We start from the raw sequence: 17692 nt of genomic DNA on the forward strand, positions 1-17692 counted from the left end.
CTCCTATTGGCCACGACGCGCCGTTTGAATCGTGGGTGGCCGCACGCTATTGGCTGCCGCGCGATGGCGCGGTCCTCTCGCCCGTGGCGTGCCGGTCGCCCGCCCCGGTGAGGCGACGAGCGGGGAGGCCTGGCCCTCTCGCGGCGGCGAGGGGAGCCATAACGGGTGCGGGTGGGGAGGGAAGGGAAGGGACGGCGGGAGGAAACATCGCGGTCGCCATCACGGCGGCTGGGACCGCCCCAAGCCGCCGGCGCCGCACAGGCCCCGCCGCGGGGCGGTAAACAGAAACGGGGCTGTTCCATAGGGAGCGCTCGCGGGGTTGCCGCCTCAAGCGCTGGACTGTGGTGAAACGCTCGCTCTGTCCAAAAGAGAAATAAAAAAAGAGGAAAAAATAAGCAGTGTGCGGTTACCGGTGTCTTTCTGAGGCACCTTTTCCAGAAAGGGGTATTCGAGTTCCTGGCAGGTTTTGAAATCGGGAAGTCTAATGCATGCTTCAGCAGGCAGAACAGTAAGTTGTGAAAACGTTAACGAGTTGTCACACAGAGCGAGGTTTAATGTAAAATAGGTTGTTTCAAGCGTTTGCATCTTAAAAGCAATTAAGGCCTTTAAGCGTGAGTTTAAGGCTTGTGTTTGTACGATCTTTATGGACCTCCAAAACTGCCTAAATTTAGACACATTTGGTTGACAACCAGAACAGCCTAAATTCAGGCACATAAGGTTGAGAACTCTCATTCGGGCCTAATAAAGCTTCCCAAATCAAGGAAGATTCCCCCAAAAGACCACTGAGGCCCAATACAGAAGACTGGCAATGACACACATCAAAAACCTCGGATTAAACCCAAAACAACAATAACATCACCACAAAGCAAAAACCCACCACCCAAACCCCACAACCAAAACCGAACGGACATAAATAAAGATCTAGGGTAACCATGGCCTTAACTCATCCCAAAGTTGTTTTGGGGGATTATTTTTTTATGTTTCTAGCTATAATGTTTGGATTAAGAGTATGGCAAGCTTCTTACCTAAGTAACTGAGTGCAGGAAATGGGCCTTCACACATGAACTGGTAAAAAGAAAAATAAATAGATTTTACTACTTATTCTGCCTAGTTTGGCCTTAAACTTTCTAATTTTCCCAGGCAATCCATTTTGTATCATCCCTGTTTTATACCAGATAGGTCAAGTTGTATTTTCTTAGGCATTCATTATGCTTTTCACTATATGATGCAATAGGAGGCATCTAAATGAGATTAACAGTTACCCAGTCAAATCAGAGTCGTGTTTAAGCATGATTTAAACAAACACAGTCAGAATAAATTTGTATTTCAGTTGCATTAAGGCAATCAGATTTTATCTGAATGACATTTGATAACTTGCTATGCAAAAGAATGCAACTGAAGCTTCATTTCTGGCTTCAGATAATGAACGTTTTTGGTGCCAACTAAGATTTGTGCTTTATTACTATTGCAGAGTTTACAATTATGATGTTAAGGACTGTTTTCTGTAGCTGTCTTAATTACAGCAGCTACTACTTGGAATTAGCCTGCTTCATGCTGTTGGCAACAGAGGCCTACAATTAATATGCTTAAATATGAAGGTTTTCAGTTGTGGTCTCATTTAGAGAACAAGCATGCCTTCAGAGTAAGAGGTTGGTTGGGAGATTGTTTAATAAACCTGGATTGGAAAGTTGTTGGGCCATTAACAATGTTTTGTTTCATTTAACAACAAATATTAAGCACTACAATATCACATCTACTTGAGAACACTACCCTCATGCCCCTGTAAGATTCTGATCCATAGGGATGCTGGGGAGGGACTCTTCATTAGAGCCTGTAGTGATAGGACAAGGGGTAAGGGGTTAAAACTTAAACGGGAAGTTTAGATTGGATATAAGGAGGAAATTCTTTCCTGTTAGGGTGGTGAGGCACTGGTATGGGTTGCCCAGAGAGGTTGTTAATGCTCCATCCCTGGCAGTGTTCACGACCAGGTTGGATGAGCCCTTGGGTGATATGATTTAGCATAAAGTGTCCCTGCCCATGGCAGGGGGGTTGGAACTAGATGATCTTAAGGTCTTTTCCAACCCTAACTATTCTATGATTCTATAATTCAACCCTCGACTCTCCTTTTGATTCCAGTAAGACTCAAAGAAGGCTCTGGTGCTGGAGCTGGTCCCACCAAGGCTGCCTGCCTCCTTTCCTGCTCTAATTCTTGCCTCTGAAATACACTTCAGCTGGAGGTAGAAAAAGGGGCAGGAGATTGGGAAGAAGCCATTCAAAAAGTACTGGGCAGTGGGTGTTAACTGTGACAAGACTCAGGAGAATGGTGGAAAACATACTGATAACCAAAAATGGGATTATTTTACTCTCCTCCAGCAAGGACCAGGAGAAATTGCTTTAGAGCTAAGATTCTCATGTCTATTCAGGACACACACTTGGCAGTAAAAACTGCTTGAGTTTAAGAGAAGATATAAAGTAGTTGGCTATGTGGAAATTAGTATTATCTGTACTCTGTAAAATCTCAGTGCTGTCACTGACTGGCCTTTGGAGAACAGGTTGGCTTTAAGGAGAACCTTTCTCCAAATGATGAACCCCTCTAAGACTGGAGGCACTGCATTTAGTATCCCCAGATAGTAAGTTATCTTTAATTTAGTAAAAGATACTTGTAAAAACACTGGGATATTGGTTACAGTTAATATTCCAAGACTTACAGTTCAGAATAGGCGACCATGTGAGTCCCCTCAACTGTTATTAACCAGGTTAATGCTGCCTGTGATACTATGAATTACTGTTATTACTGTGTGTACTGATATTTAAGGTAATACATCTGTAGTCTCATAACTGTGTTATGCTTTCTCAATGTTGTATGAAAACTCAGGACTCGCAGTAGAGCCCTTGAATAAGTAAAGTCTACAGAACCAAATTCAAGGTATATCTAACCTGTTTTCTTTTAATTACTTAATGTGTAAACACTTCCCGAAACATTCTATTTTACTATAAAACCTTTGACCTTTATTTTTCATTGTTACACAATAATGTTTGCATATTCAATGCCTATCTTGTATTTTTTCCCTTCCTAGTTCTCATTTTACATGCAAATGTTTGTGGCTGTGATGTAAAATAAGACCCATCTCAGCAGCATTCTCATTCCAATAGTATTTGAAGACCAAAATAGTCACTTAAATTCCAGTGACCAGAAAAATAAAGTTCTTACATTCATTTTTATACTGTTTCTGTCCATCTACTTATCTCTTTCAATGTAATAAGATGCATATTTTGGTTTTTTTTATCTTTCAAAGGATTAAACCCATGTTAAGTTCACCAAACCAGCATTCGGGAAACACAACCGTAACACATTGCAGCAATAAGAGCTGATCACAAACTCCCCTAAATTTGTTTAGCTCGGAAAATACATTTCTGGTAAAAGTTGATCTTTCCCAGTCCCACAGCTTGGCTGTCAGGGAATTCCCATGTATGCAGACCATAACTAGCCATCTCTGTGCTTAAGACAAGTGTTATTGTTACTTTGGGGTTATTTTACCGTTGTTTTTTTGTAGGTGCCATGAGAAGGTTGCACAAATGAGTCCTCCTATAAAGCTGCCAACCCAAGAAGGTTGAGACCTCTTGTGATAAATGGCTTTAGCACAGGCTTTGGAGGTGGGTGGGGTAATCTGCTTCTATTTCCTCTCCTGATTAGCCCTTTGCTTCTGTAGAAGAAAACACCCCTAAGACTCACAGTAAGGTGGGGGTTTCTACTCTGTTAAAAAAAACAAACCCATATATTTATATATATGTAACTATATGTACATACAATAAATGCATATGCTATGTGAATTATAGTATATATGCACACACATATGTTTTCCCTTTCTCCTTCTTTCTAGTATTATATATGGTCAAAGCATCCTAGCCTGTCTAGTGAAAATACCTCTACTGTTTGCATGAGAAGAAGAAACCTCCTGGCTGGCAGCTGCCTTCAGGACAGTGCTGTAGCCAAGTAGATGGTGATGACCACATATGTTGTCTATTTTGGATCACAGCATAACCTGGGAGAGAAGACACACTGAATTCTGGTTACTGACAAAAACCATCTCTGCATCTCAAACTGCTGTTGAAAAACTGAGGACAATCCCCTTCTTAAAGCTGTTGTTGAGATTAAAGCATGCTAGTGTGCTCAGGCACTTTGGGGACTGTTTTGATTAGTATATGTAATTTTATTCATAGTTTTTCAGCAATACAATGGCTCTTTAAAAAGAAGCAGGAGATTTGGGATTAACCTCTGGTACAGAGGTTTTATTTATACAGCCCTCAGTAAGGCCGAGATTCCATCCTTGACTATAGAAGTTTCTAATTATATATTAGTTTACGACACATGAAACTGGAACTTACAGCCCTGTGTAAAAAGAGCAGCCTGCTAACACACAGTGTGGCCCTGGGTGAGTTCTGTTGAGCACTTGCATTCTGGGATCTTTTGCAAAGTGTTTATCTTTAGAAACAGCTTTAAAATAATGTCCAAGGCTATCAACTGTGCTGGGCTCAGCAAGGAGAGAGACACAGGCACATGCCAGCAACTTCAGTTCTCTAAACAGGAGGAGGAGAAAAAAACACATTGAAACTTTGATCTCCACAACTGTGCAAGATGCTTCCTTTTCTGTATTGTATGTGAATTTATAAATAAGACTCATTCTTGACTAAGGGAAGTTGATGCAATTCTCCAAGAAATGGGTCTTGAGATAAGAGTTTTGGCTACTGTGTCTTCTGCTGGGCTGCTCACCTCCCCATTTCTACAGCACAACTGTTAAATTACTCCAGCAGTAAGCCTTTAAAACAGTCACTGTCCTGAAGGCTTCTGGAAAACACACACTACAGTATTCCTGAGTAGCTGTAAGATGTGTCAGAGGTATGTGCATTAAGGAATTGTAAATGTTTAAACAGAAAGTGGTTTTAATTCTAGGGAAAGATGGAAAACTTCGTTACTTTAAAACACACAGACAAGCCACTCTCGCCTACCAGCTACCCCATGACTCACAAGTACTTTCACAGAAGGCTTCTGGCTTTTCAACCAGTATCCTCTAGGCTTCAGAGGGAGGTTACCAAGCAGGGAGTGACTTGAGCTGACACTGCAGCCATCTGGGATCTCTGCAGGATGGGAGGGAGAGAACACACCTTTCCCAGGTTCCTGTGTGACAGCCTGCCCTGGATGAAGGGAGAAACTTGGCCTGGATCCTCATGTCCAGCACATTAACAGTGCTACATCCCTGAATCATTAAGGCACTCTGGAAGAAAATACAAACAAAACCCATGGCAAATGCAAAAGGGGCAGAACCCAAAGCCTTTGAAGTGACAACCCAAACACTTACACGTGTATATGTGTCTGTCAGTGTGTATATGTATATATGAAATATTCATATATGTATATGTATAAAAGAGTGAATAAAACTGTTGGCTCTCCATCCTTTTTTGCAACCAATTCAGGATTTTTATGCCTGTGGCTGGCACAGCTCCCTGCAGTAGCTGAAACTAATATTTAAGAGGCTTTGTAGCGTAAGTTGAAGATGGCCACATGCTGCTGGTCCAGAGTGAGCAAGCAGTGGAGCTGCTGGTGCTCAGCAGCACAGCTGCAGGCTGGGCCAGGCCCTGCATCAGGGTGGAATATTGCACCCACAGCCAGTTTTATAGTCATATTCAAAATTCACTGTAGTTGTTTTTTAATAGAGTTTTAAGAATGGAAAGCACTGTACTGCTGGGGGGGAATTTTTAAGGAAAATAATATGGGTAAATGTGGACAAGTATTTGTAACGAATCTTTCCACACTGGGATATGTGGGATAGATCATAAATTCCTTACCAGGGTACAGATCCCAAAGAAATCAGTTTATTTAACATGGCACTCATATTCAAGCTCTCAGATGTGGTGCTACTCATACCTCTCATCTTATTCTAGAAGAAACCCCATCTAGTTACTGCAACACGCAGGCCCAAGCCAGAAGTGATAAAGGAAGAAATCAGCTTGATGCATCTCACGGAAGATGAGCTCGCATATTTTGGGTTTGGGAGCTGATAGTGCTCCATATCTACTCTCACTTAAACTGACTTCTTTGATGAAACCTGTTCAACTGGTCCTGTTCATTTAATTAATGTTTTTAAATACAGTAATTTAAATGTTAATTAACTGAACTTCAACAACTATAGTGCTGCTAACAAAATGTATACAGATACTTATTTTTTCCACTGTGTTTTACAAAGGTGGAGGGTTTAAATGGATACTGGCAAGAAAGCAAGGAATAAAATGGAAGATTCATTCAGGTGGAGCATTCTTTCTTTAGAATAGATTTCTATAACCCAACCTAGCATACACTCATCAAGTTATGCTAGTAGTAATAAGAGCAGAGCTTTGATGTGCATGTGTGATCCTTGCTAGGCATTGTTCATTGCACAGCTTTTAAAACTCTTGTTACAAAACACACACACATAAAGGTAGTTTCATTAGAAGCAATTTCAATCAATGAATCAGAACCCTTCAGGGCAGAGTTTGCATATACAAGCCTACACCTCCCTCATTTCCACAAATCTCTCTTCTTTCCCTTGCCCATATTGTAAAGTCTATCTATACTCCAACCATCACTTTAGCTGTGGGCCATTTTATAGCACAGCAACAAATCCATCTCCCAATTCTTGGTTTAGCAGTGAGCAGCCAACAGCTGGAACAGAACTGCTGACAGACCATACTGATGTGAGAAGTTTCAGTGAGCCAGTACCTGGCAACAGATACACAGCAAAGATGGTTGCATAGTTCAGTCTTCTCTGGCTTTCTCCCCCATTTCTCTCCAGTTCTCCCATTTGCCAAGCAGGATGAACTGAGCCCAAAACACGGGTCATGGGAAGCAGAGGCTAATGGAAGAGTTTTCATTTAATTAAAGGAGAAAGGATAATTCGGATGATTTCCAGGCTAAACTACGCTAAACCCCAAATTCATAATTAATTATGGCACTAGGCAGACTGTCAGTTTTCAGACAGTTCCTCTATGCTGCATTGTAAACATGGAATCATCCCTGGTGTTACTGCAATAGTAATCTCTTCCAATCATGGATATACCTCATTCAAGTTTCAGATAGCAGTCACAGGCATTCTCAAGCTCTTCTGAAACAAGCAACTCCGATATTAAAGAAAAAAAGAAGTATTTCTGTTATGACCAATTCCCACACAGTGTTTATTTGTTCAGCACAAAGGAAACTGCACTTTGTTCCCAAAGCAAGCTGGCATTGCTGCAGATACCAGTACATTGGCTCAGAGTGCTGGTAGGGCAATCTGGGCTGCTCATAAATGGTTTTGCCAGCCCATCCACAGCTGACCAGTCCAGGGGAGCTGAGAAAAGGTCCGAATGAGACCAGTGTGACACAGTGCATCTGGCATTTTCGTGGGCAGTAAGTGGCAGGATTCTGGTTTAAGATTCATCATTAAATACAAAGTGAAATACAAAAGAAAAGCCAAAGACATGGGCACCTGATATTGAACTGCATGAGATTGCTTCCCCTGCCAGGTAGGACAGTCTTGCTGCTGGAGCAAGCCGTTATTTCCCTAGCCAGAAATGCACCTCAGTGATAACCTGACCTGAAAGCACCCTCCGAAACAAAGGCGCTTCCTGCTCCTACGTGCTTTGCCTTTATGCCAACAGGCAACGTGACTCACTCTATTGACTTTTAAAGTGTGCTTTCCCTTCAAAACCACTCTGGCTGACCTGCTCTGGACAGATCCCTCCTGCTACAAAGGCCAGAGGGAGTGCCTGAGGCCATGTGCTGGAAGACCCACAGATCTCAGCAGTGCATAAAACAGGGCTGCACCGGACTCACTGTCCATTTTCTTCACTTTGTTTCTGTAAGATGCAGCTGCTGCTGTGTGGCTTGGAGATTATTCCTGTAGAGCACTGGCATTACTCATCTTAAATGCACACTGCCCTGATGAAAGCACCTGGCACATGGCAGGAGGACCTTGCAGCGCAAAGGCAATGAGGGAACTGAGTGAAAAACAAACTGCAATCTGCAGATTACCCAATTCACTTCTATACTTCTCTGTTCCTTTCCTCTCTGCTGTATTTGGAGCACGTGTCACCAGCTATGACCTTATGGACATTGCACCAGCCCTTTGGTGCTGCTGCAGTGGTGCAGGGCAGGCAGCTGCAAAGCGATTTCCTGGACTAGCTGAGGTCAGGCTCTCTTGGAGGTGCAGCACCCCATGTTTGCTGCCACTTGAACACTGACACACTGTGTGAGCTCGCACCTGAGACAGGGAGTTAGAAATAAAACCCAGGTGGACTCACGGAGCAGCTACTGATGGCCAGAAAAGCCAGGGCTGCTTTTGCAAGCTGATGCAGATAGGCTGTAGGCAAGGCTAAACAGAAATCAGGAGGTTGTCACTGTGTCATAGAATCATAGAATGGTTTGGGTTGGAAAGGACCTTCAGATCATCCAGTTCCAACCCCCTGCCATGGGCAGGGACGCATCACATTAGAACATGTTGCCCAAGGCTCTGTCCAGCCTGGCCTTGAGCACTGCCAGGGATGGGGCATTATCACTTCTTTGGCAGCCTGTTCCAGTGCCTCACCACCCTCACAGTCCTCAAGCCTTGCTTCAAAACTGGGGATTTAAAGCAGTTTCAAGTTTTAAGGAGATGCTTTCTTTCTGTGCCTTCAGGCCACTAAAGCCAGTTTTAGACAGCTCTTGAACCAGCCTCAGTCCCAGTTCCACCTTCTCCCTGCAGCCCCCACTTTAAAAAGGTCTAGTTCCTAAATGGACAAAATCTGGAGAAGCTTCTCCTATTGTTTTGAAAGAAATCCACAGGGAAGAGCCTTTCTCCAAGTGTTTCTTACCTACACATTTACATTTCAGTGAAGAAATGAGACATGGCACCCAGACCGTACACTGCAAACGCTGCTGCTGCTCTGAGTGTTCACTTGAAACCAAGCTTTGCTTTCAAGTTCGAGATGAGATGATTTTCTCTTCCTGCACACAGCTGCCGGCTGCTTCTTGAGCCATCTCAAGCGCAGCACGTTTCCTTTGCTGGGAGAGGGCAATTTCCGCTTTTCAAAGCTCTGAGACACTCCCTGCACCCCAGTGTCGGGGTTTAATCCCAGCCAGCAACTAAAAACCACACAGCCCCCCCATACAGCCTCTCAGAAGACCAAGAAACGTGCAATGCTAACTCGTTTGGCCCCTCTGTATTTATTTGGGTGTTTTGTTCATTAACTGGAGGTATCTAAACCTTCCTTTCCTTACCTGAGCAGGCACGAGGAGGTAGCACTGGTTTGCTTCCCTCCTGACTCCCCAGTTCTCAGTAAGTCAGCACCAGTGATTTCCACTGATTTTTCTTCGTACAGTGAGAGCTGCCATTAAGCCACAATGTGTCATTAATATGGAATTAATAACTATGCAATTATGCACAATCATATAATTTAGAATGATGGCATTTGTCATAAAAATGCCTTTTATTGTATATATGCAATAGAAGCGCTTTAGAAATCTTAATAATGAGAATTTCACTTGGTAAAGGCAGCCATGAGCTTTTTCTGCAGCTCTGGGAAGCCCTTTGAAATCTACTCAAGGCAGTTAAAATCCAGTTTAGAGCTTCAGCACATTCAACGTGTAAAAATGCTGCCTGTTAGCAAGCGCTTCCGGAAGCAACGTGTCTGAGCCTTATTGTTTCGCTCCTCAGACAGGAAAAGCATTGTGCTGCAGGCATCCTCAGCAGCTGCCCGAGCCAGGGAGATGCTGAGATACGGCCTTCAGCAGCCCTGACTGCCCCAGGAATTTCTCCTAAGTGCAAGTGAAAAGAAAGAAAGAAAAGGAGGGGAAGGGCAAGAGAGAAAGAGAGAGGGGAAGGAAGGAAGAAAGGAAGAGAAGGGAAAAGAAGGAAAGAGAAGGGAAGAGAAGGGAAGGGAAGAGGAGGAAGAAAGGAAGAGAAGGGTGAAGAAAAGAGAAGGAAAGGGAAGGGAAAGAGAAGGGAAGAGAAGGAGGAAGAGAAGGGAAGAGAAAGAGCTAGAAAGGAAGATAAGGGAAAAGAAGAGAAGAAAGGGAAAAGAAAGGGACAAAAAGGGAAAAGAAGGGAAAAAAGGGAAAAGAAGGAAAAAGAAGAGAAGAGAAGGGAAGAAAGGAAAAGAAGGGAAAAGAAGGAAATAAAAGGAGAAGGGAAGGGAAAGGAAGGGAAGGAAAAAGGAAGAAAAGGGAAGAGCAAGGAAGAGAAGGGACAAGAATGGAAAAGAGGGGAAGAGAAGGAAAAAGAATGGAAAAGAAGGGAAGTAGAGAAGGAAAAATAAGGGAAGGGAAGAGAAGGAAAAAGAATGGAAAAGAAGGGAAGAGAAGGGACAAGAAGAGAAGGGAAGTAGGAAGGGAAGAGAGGGGAAGAGAGAGGAGAGGAGAGGAGAGGAAGAGGAGAGGAGAGGAGAGGAGAGGAGAGGAGAGGAGAAGAGAGGAGAGGAGAGGAGAGGAGAGGAGAGGAGAGGAGAGGAGAGGAGAGGAGAGGAGAGGAGAGGAGAGGAGAGGAGAGGAGAGGAGGGAGGGAAGGGAAGGGAAGGGAAGGGAAGGGAAGGGAAGGGAAGGGAAGGGAAGAGAGGGGAAGAGAAAGTAAAAGAAGAGAAGAGAGAGAAGAGAAGAGAAGAGAAGAGAAGAGAAGAGAAGAGAAGAGAAGAGAAGAGAAGAGAAGAGAAGAGAAGAGAAGAGAAGAGAAGAGAAGAGAAGAGAAGAGAAGAGAAGAGAAGAGAAGAGGAAGAGAAGGGAAGAGAGAAAAGGAAAAGCAGTTTAAGCTTTTAATTTTTATTTCCTTACTTCTGACATTTCTTCCCAGCTCTATCCCATTGCACAGAAGCCCAAGTTGCCTAATGTCTACACTAGTGGCAGAGGAGCAGAGCTGAATGCTGGTGTTGAGCTCTTGGTACATTTAGGTTCATGTGGGGAGGAAAACAAACCCTCAGCCGTTTCTGCTACCTACATCTCATGCTCAGGGTGCGAGTGCTTGCTGGCACGGCACAGCAGGGGACATCGAGGGGAAGAAGCAGCGCTGTGCCAGTCCCACAGCAGCATCGCTGCAGGGACACCACAAATGTACAGACTCATTTCCAACTTGAGTTTCAGGGGCTTGGACTCAGGATCATCCATCTGGCCCTGGAAGCCTCCACAAGTGTAAAGAGATTTACTTTTGGTCTTAATGCAGCCTGTTACCTCTCTGTAGTAACAGCTTTTAGAGATGTTCTCAAAGAAACCACTGCCCCAGGATCACAGTGAGCTGCCTCTGGTCTTCACCTTACAGTCTCAGGGGTTGGTTTCCTGTGGGATCATACAGATAGAGAGACAAAAACCAAGACAAGGCAGAGAGGAAAAACTACAGTGAATTATACATGTGCACAAAATGCAGCTAGTTTATTCACAGCTGTAGACCCTTACAGTCCAGTCCAGACAGCCTAGTCTATGATGTATTTGCTGTCTGGTGAGTGTGAAAGAACAAAGTAATTTTAAAATATTAAAGGTAAAATTAACAAACACACAGATCATTAAAAAAGAATATTTCTTTGGAATCAAGAATGGGACCTTCACCTAAGTTGATGGAAGCTGGAGCCCTTTCTGTCGTGCTGGAAACACAGGAGCATTAATCACATCCAATAGGACACCAAGGCTTCGGGGTACTCCACATCTCACTGGTACTGCTATAAGTTCACACTCCTTTGGAGTACGTATTTCAACTGCTGTCGTTTATTCTTGGTTATTACTGAGCTAGATACCAACAGCCCCCTCGCCTGTCTGCTTGACGTGCTTACACTGAAGTCCTGCCTTGGTGACTGGCTCCCTGTGGACATTAGCTGCTAGAGGCTGGGGGCTTGTTTTAGGGATGTAACAGCCCACAGTGTTCACAGTGTTAAAGAAAAAGGCATACATCCGTTATCCTGGTTTATTCCCTTTCCCTCATTCAAAGTCCCTCCTCTTAGCTGTCCCCTTCTCTACTTGAGCCCAGTGACAGGCGATGGATGACGCAGAGCGCTTACACGTGTGACTGTCCTGTCCCTGTGAGCACATTACTGTGCTCCTTCCCAAAAGGATGCCAGGTAGTGAGCAACAACCACCAGTTTTCACCTTATCAAGCCCTAGGACTCTGCAGGATCAGGTTGTTACAGAGCTTTCTCTAGACCAAGGGGAGTGCTTTGCAAGCCCAGACTGATGGCTCCGAACTGGGCACTCACTGAGCACAGGGGAGAATGTTGGTACCCAGGTGGGTGGGCATCTTCCCACTGCCACAACCAGTTCTTCCTCTCCTGTGCTTTTTGAAGCCCTCTTGAAAACCCCTCAGGGAGGCAGGAGGAAGAAGAACAACTCTTACACCACAGTTTACTCATCCTGGAATGACAACCCCAGGAATTGTTCTGACTTAAAAAAGAGCTTTGGTTAATCAGCTCTTAGAGGAAACAAAGCTTCCTTTAAATTTTGTCTGTTGAAATTGCAGCAGCACATTCAGTCTGTCACTGCTTCAGATTCCAGCTCTCCATCCAAAGAGCTTTCATGACTCATGCTTGCCGGAATGGCTATCACTGGGTAAACCCACACAATTCAGTGCAGAACTTACCATCTATCTGAACAGAATTAGATGACTGCATGACATGCTTTCTGAACCCTGCATCTACTGCCCTCTCAACACATGGATTTCTTTCTTCTCTTCTTTGAGGAAGCCATCTGAAAGCCCTCAAGTGCAACTTGAGACAGACACACACACACAAGGGGGTGGTATTGGTAAACCTCTTCTTCCACATTCTACCTGAAAATTATTTACTGTGTGCATCTAATAAGCTGATGTCTATAGCACTGGCATGAGTGAAGAAAGGTTGCCCTGTGCCAGTGTAATATATTAGGTGGCACTTAGTGTTCAAACAGTCACACAGTTTGTTCTTTTAAAACACGTATCTGGGGACAAGAGATGAGCTCCAAGTGGGTTTGTGCCCAACCCCAGTGCTCCACAATAGCCTTCATGTCACACGAAGCAGCAGGTTGGCAGAGGGGTGTACAAGTGAACTCCCTCTTGGGCTCACTTGCACACCAAGTGAGCTCCTGGGCTCACTCCCCTTGTTAAAAACCAGCTGAAACAGCATTTCATCCATGCATGCACGCAGCCAACCTGTAAACATCAGGGCTGTGGGAAGGGTTTTGCACCATTAGCAGCTCTCTGACACAGCATCACACAGCACTGGGAGGGTTCAAGGTAAATGATGTTTTTCTCAGCAAAAGTCCTAAGCAGCACATCTCCACAGCAACCTCACATATAAAACCAGAGAGGATGATGCACTCAGAGCGCAAGGGACCATTCACCAGTACCTGTTGTGCACATTAGAGCATGCACTGTGAACGTGTGATTTCTGGCTTGAGGTGCTGCAATTACACCGGGGGAAGGCAAAGCAATCCATGTAGGCTCTGACCTCTCACTCTAGGTGTGTATTAAACACATGGCAGTTAGCATGCCAGTTATCTGTGAGGAAAACAGCCTGTAAGGCCTGTATCCGTGTCTTTTCCTGGTGGGAGGAGTGCTTTCCATCAACTTGCTGGACTTGGCCTATACGTCACAGCATTCCACATTTTCCCCATTTTCAATGGAAGTGCAAGCTATTGCTTCACGGATGTACAACTCTGAACAAAAGGCTTATTCAGTCTCCTCTGAGTTTTCCCTAGAGTCATTGGCAAATCACTGAAGGTTCATCAGTGATACCCTCCCTACACCAGGCTCTCCACGAAGCATGCAAGCGCTCCCCTCTAATGAAAACAGTGAGATTAGTACAGGGAGAGTAAGTGTGTGTGTGCAAGTGCAACTGGGGACCAGAGGTTGTGCCATCTTTGCATCCAGCTGTGGCCTTGTCATGGCCTAGTTCAGATGTTGTTCTTGGGCTTATGCTTTGCTTACCCAAGTAAAACTGAGTCCAAAGAACTAGGTGGTAGCCTTAAACATGCTGTGCAAAAGAAATCTTGAGGCTGGGGCACTTCTCTGCACTGCTTTTTCTCCCTCCTCACCTTTGTTTGTGGGAAATAACTTACTCACAGTGTAAAATCTGATGCCTCTAAGAGCAAAGACTGCATTTGCCATGGCACAGTGCTGCTGTGTTGTTAACTGTGTAACACTTCTTATGAGTTTAATAAACACTTGTGAGTTTAATAAACTGAAATGCAAAAATACTTCTCTACCATTTAGCATGAGTAATTTCAAGCTGTGGTAATACAAGGTCTCAGTTTTTATCTGATCTCAGTGCTGTGAGATTTACTATTTGCACACAGTCTAATTCAGAAGAGAGGCTGAGTAGCCCAGCAAAGATTGACTTTGTACTTACTGGATTCACCATCAGCTTCCAGGTAAACACAGAAAGCTGGGAAGGCTGTTTTGAAGGAACCAATTGGATGCACACTTTGATAGGGAAACAGCATCCAGATCTGAGTATTGCGCTTTGAACAAGGAGCTGAATATTCATCTGGAGAGAGTTCAAAAACCCATCAACCCCTGGGACCCCAAGGGAGCAGATCTCCTCAGAAGCTGTGGGTGATGCACAGAGCAAAAGCTACAGTATAAACGCACAAGAATACGCTATTTGTGAAACCCCAGGAGGCTCTGAGAGCCCTGATGAGTAGGTTGATGTGAACATAAAAACATGGGTGCAATAAAGCCACCACGAAGCAACCCGGAGCCTGCTCTGACCTACATTGCTCTTATGAGCCCTGCTCCAGCATCAGTTGTGTTCCAAGGAAGTGAGCGCACAGCCCTTGCCTCTTGCAGCAGCAGCAGCAGCCAAGGCGGCATCATTAGTGGGTCTGGCAGCCCACAGAGAAATAATTGTGTGCATTATGAAGCAGTGAAAGCAAAGAGAAGCTCAGAAGGCAGCCCCATAATCGAATGTATAGATAAGAACAATAATAGCATACGGTGACTTGGAGGAAGATAACAAGCGGGTTACTGAAATGCGCTTTAAGGAGTAGAAAGATCAATTCAGATAGGAGGGAATCAAACTGGCATTCCTTCTAATTCAATTTCAGCCTCAGCTATAATCTGCACATTCAGGTTTAGGTACAATTCAGACTACCAACAGACCACCCTTACACACAGCCATACCGCCCCACTTCATGTGTGAAATTGCGCTGGATCACTTCAGATGTGAGCCTCATGAGACATACTTTAAAATTTGAACTTGTATAAAGTTCTGAAATTGCTCAAAGCTGACTTTTTCTGAAGACCATTTTTGTATTGCTGGGCAAAAGATGTAGTAGGCATCGTTCTGAATTAACCTTGGACCCAAGGGGCAGAATGAGAATGTAAGTCTTGGTTACTGGGATATGTACTTTATAAGAGATTTTAGAAGTATTGATGGTCTTTGGAAAATGAAATGTTTTAACGTACTGGAAGTTACATATGAAAAGCCAGTAGCATCTCTTTAATGTCATACCTGTGGCCTCATCTGCTGGATTTGGTAGCAAGTTGTGCATGTTTTGATTTTGGGGTGAGATACAGCATTTTGTGGTACATCCTGAAGCCCAACAGTTTTTGTTGTATCCCATTTACAATAGATATTGCTAGACAAGCATGTAGCAAACCAGCATCAACTTTCACAGTGCCTGCCTTAGAAAAGAGGAAAGGAAAATAGCAGTGTCCCTGTAGACATTTTGGGTACAAATATGTCTATAGTCCTCTGTAGGTGTATGGTGATTTACTGCTTGCTTTCCTCCGTCCCCCAAAATAAGCAGCAAACACTTTGAATGTCATGTAATTAATTCCAACAACCAGGGCAGGACCTTATCAGCAACAGGGCTTTTTTTCCCTCCTAAGTATTGTGCAATTTAACAAATAAAATCAAATTTAAAAGATCTCTGGTTTGGGTTCAGTAAATTGGATAAAATCTAGATCCTCCCTTAGCAGCACATCTGGAAGCCATAGATGGAGTGTGGGACACTGAACGTGTAGCAAACACACAACTAACCCTCATGTGGGCATGAGGGTTAACCCTCATCCAGGACTCCCACACCTATTCCTGCACCCAGGCTGCTGGGCTGGGTGAAGGCAGACCCTCTTCCACTGGACTTGGGTTAACAAGAAGAACTTTACTACCAAAAGCAGAAGGGTTGGTGAATATGGAAACTGCCATTCAGGTTCAGTGGGAGTTCACCTAAAGCACCGGTTTAGATTTCTGTGTGGAGCCAGACACAATGAGGAGTCAAGCCCTATTCAGAAGGAAAGGGATTTGCTGAGGAATTTGCTTTATTCAGCTCTTGCTCCCCCTCAGGACAAGCTGGTGGCATCTGAAAGGTGAGGAGGAAATTGCTGGGGGGGTGTGTTAGTTCCTTTATTTTATCTAGTGCTATGGGAGACAAAAGTCTTTGACAGGGCACATCAGTTGCTGCCCCACAGCCTGGTTTCTGTGCTTCATATCTTTCCCTATGCACTGCCATGGCCCGTTAACTTCTACACGTGAGCACTGCAGTGCAGTGAGGGTTTAAAATACAGTTGCAGTAAGTTGTCAGGAATAAAACGGTACAGCAAGAGTTAATTTAATATGTTGGATCATTTAGGTCACCATTAAGCTCTTTTGTGCCTTTTGCTGTTCTGTTCTGAAACAGAACCCACTGCAATATTCCCAAAGTGTAATATACTATATATCAGAGCATCAGTCCTGTTGAGTTGCCTCAATAAAACCCTCAGATTCTACTCAGGATCAAATTCCTCCTCTACTAAAATAGTCTGTGTTGTGCTGGGTTTATACTGTTGCAGCTCAGAAACACAACACAGACAAGTTTCATTTTTATAGCACCAAGATGATGTGCAATAGGTTTCACAAAGCTCCACCAGCTCTTTGCTGAATAGTTTCTCTATTGTTTCCTCCTGTAGAGAACAAGTTATGTGTAACTAATGGATCTTGCAACTCCACAGAGAAAAGGTAAATGGTATTTTCATTTATTCACCACCAATATGTTAACTTGCCAAATTATTACGCAGTACAGCAGTAGGCCCAGCTACCTAACTTTGTCTTTCGCTAATGTAATTGCAAAATAGATGTATATATTTTCTATACTAATCTGAAGCACTGAACCCAAAGAGCATCTGTGCAAGTCTAGTATGCCAAGTTAAATTTTTCCCACTGGAAAAGATGTCTTTCAGATTATCCCCTCCCCCCCCCCCCCCCCCAATTGCTCAATTCTATGCAATACATTTAATGCCATTTTAGATAAAATACACAGCTTGAAACCAACCATCCAATTTGGGTCTGTAGAAGACATCAGTACCAAACTGCTTTCAATTACATGATAAAAGGAGCTATAAGGACTTTTAAGCTGCTAATACAACTGCTTCTCCTTTACCCCTGACATTGTGCACCAGGAGATGTGTTAACTGAATGGTCTTTTTACATTACCTCCGGAACAGTGAATCCCTTCTGTGTTTAAAAAGCAGATGTTGCTCCGTGTGAAATCAGATGACCCTGTATCTTTTCTGGTGGGGAGCTTTTGGGGAGAATAAAGGAGAGTTTTGCTTGTTTAGCTTAAATCACTGAACATTTGTCTAAAAAGTAACTTCTTTCAGCAGTTAAAATAAGTGGAGTCCCAACTGGTGAAATACAACTCCCTGTAACTGCACAGTATTTGACGGGTAATGTTAATTCCAGAGTGATTTGCATTACATCTGTTCTCTCTTCTAGCATC

At 43.8% G+C, this 17692-nt stretch overlaps 1 long non-coding RNA gene across 1 annotated transcript; it reads left to right on the forward strand.

Annotated features, from left to right (window-relative positions):
- Nucleotides 1-362: 362 nt before the first annotated feature.
- On the forward strand, nucleotides 363-4178 carry LOC134157173 (uncharacterized). The gene is made up of 2 exons (XR_009962220.1): nucleotides 363-398; nucleotides 3882-4178. It is a non-coding gene; the product is annotated as an uncharacterized LOC134157173 (long non-coding RNA).
- Nucleotides 4179-17692: the final 13514 nt, after the last annotated feature.

Source organism: Pezoporus occidentalis, unplaced genomic scaffold (assembly GCF_034315485.1).
Source record: "Pezoporus occidentalis ecotype Australia unplaced genomic scaffold, CSIRO_AGI_Poc_V1 ctg93, whole genome shotgun sequence".
NCBI classification, from domain to species: Eukaryota; Metazoa; Chordata; class Aves; order Psittaciformes; family Psittacidae; genus Pezoporus; species Pezoporus occidentalis.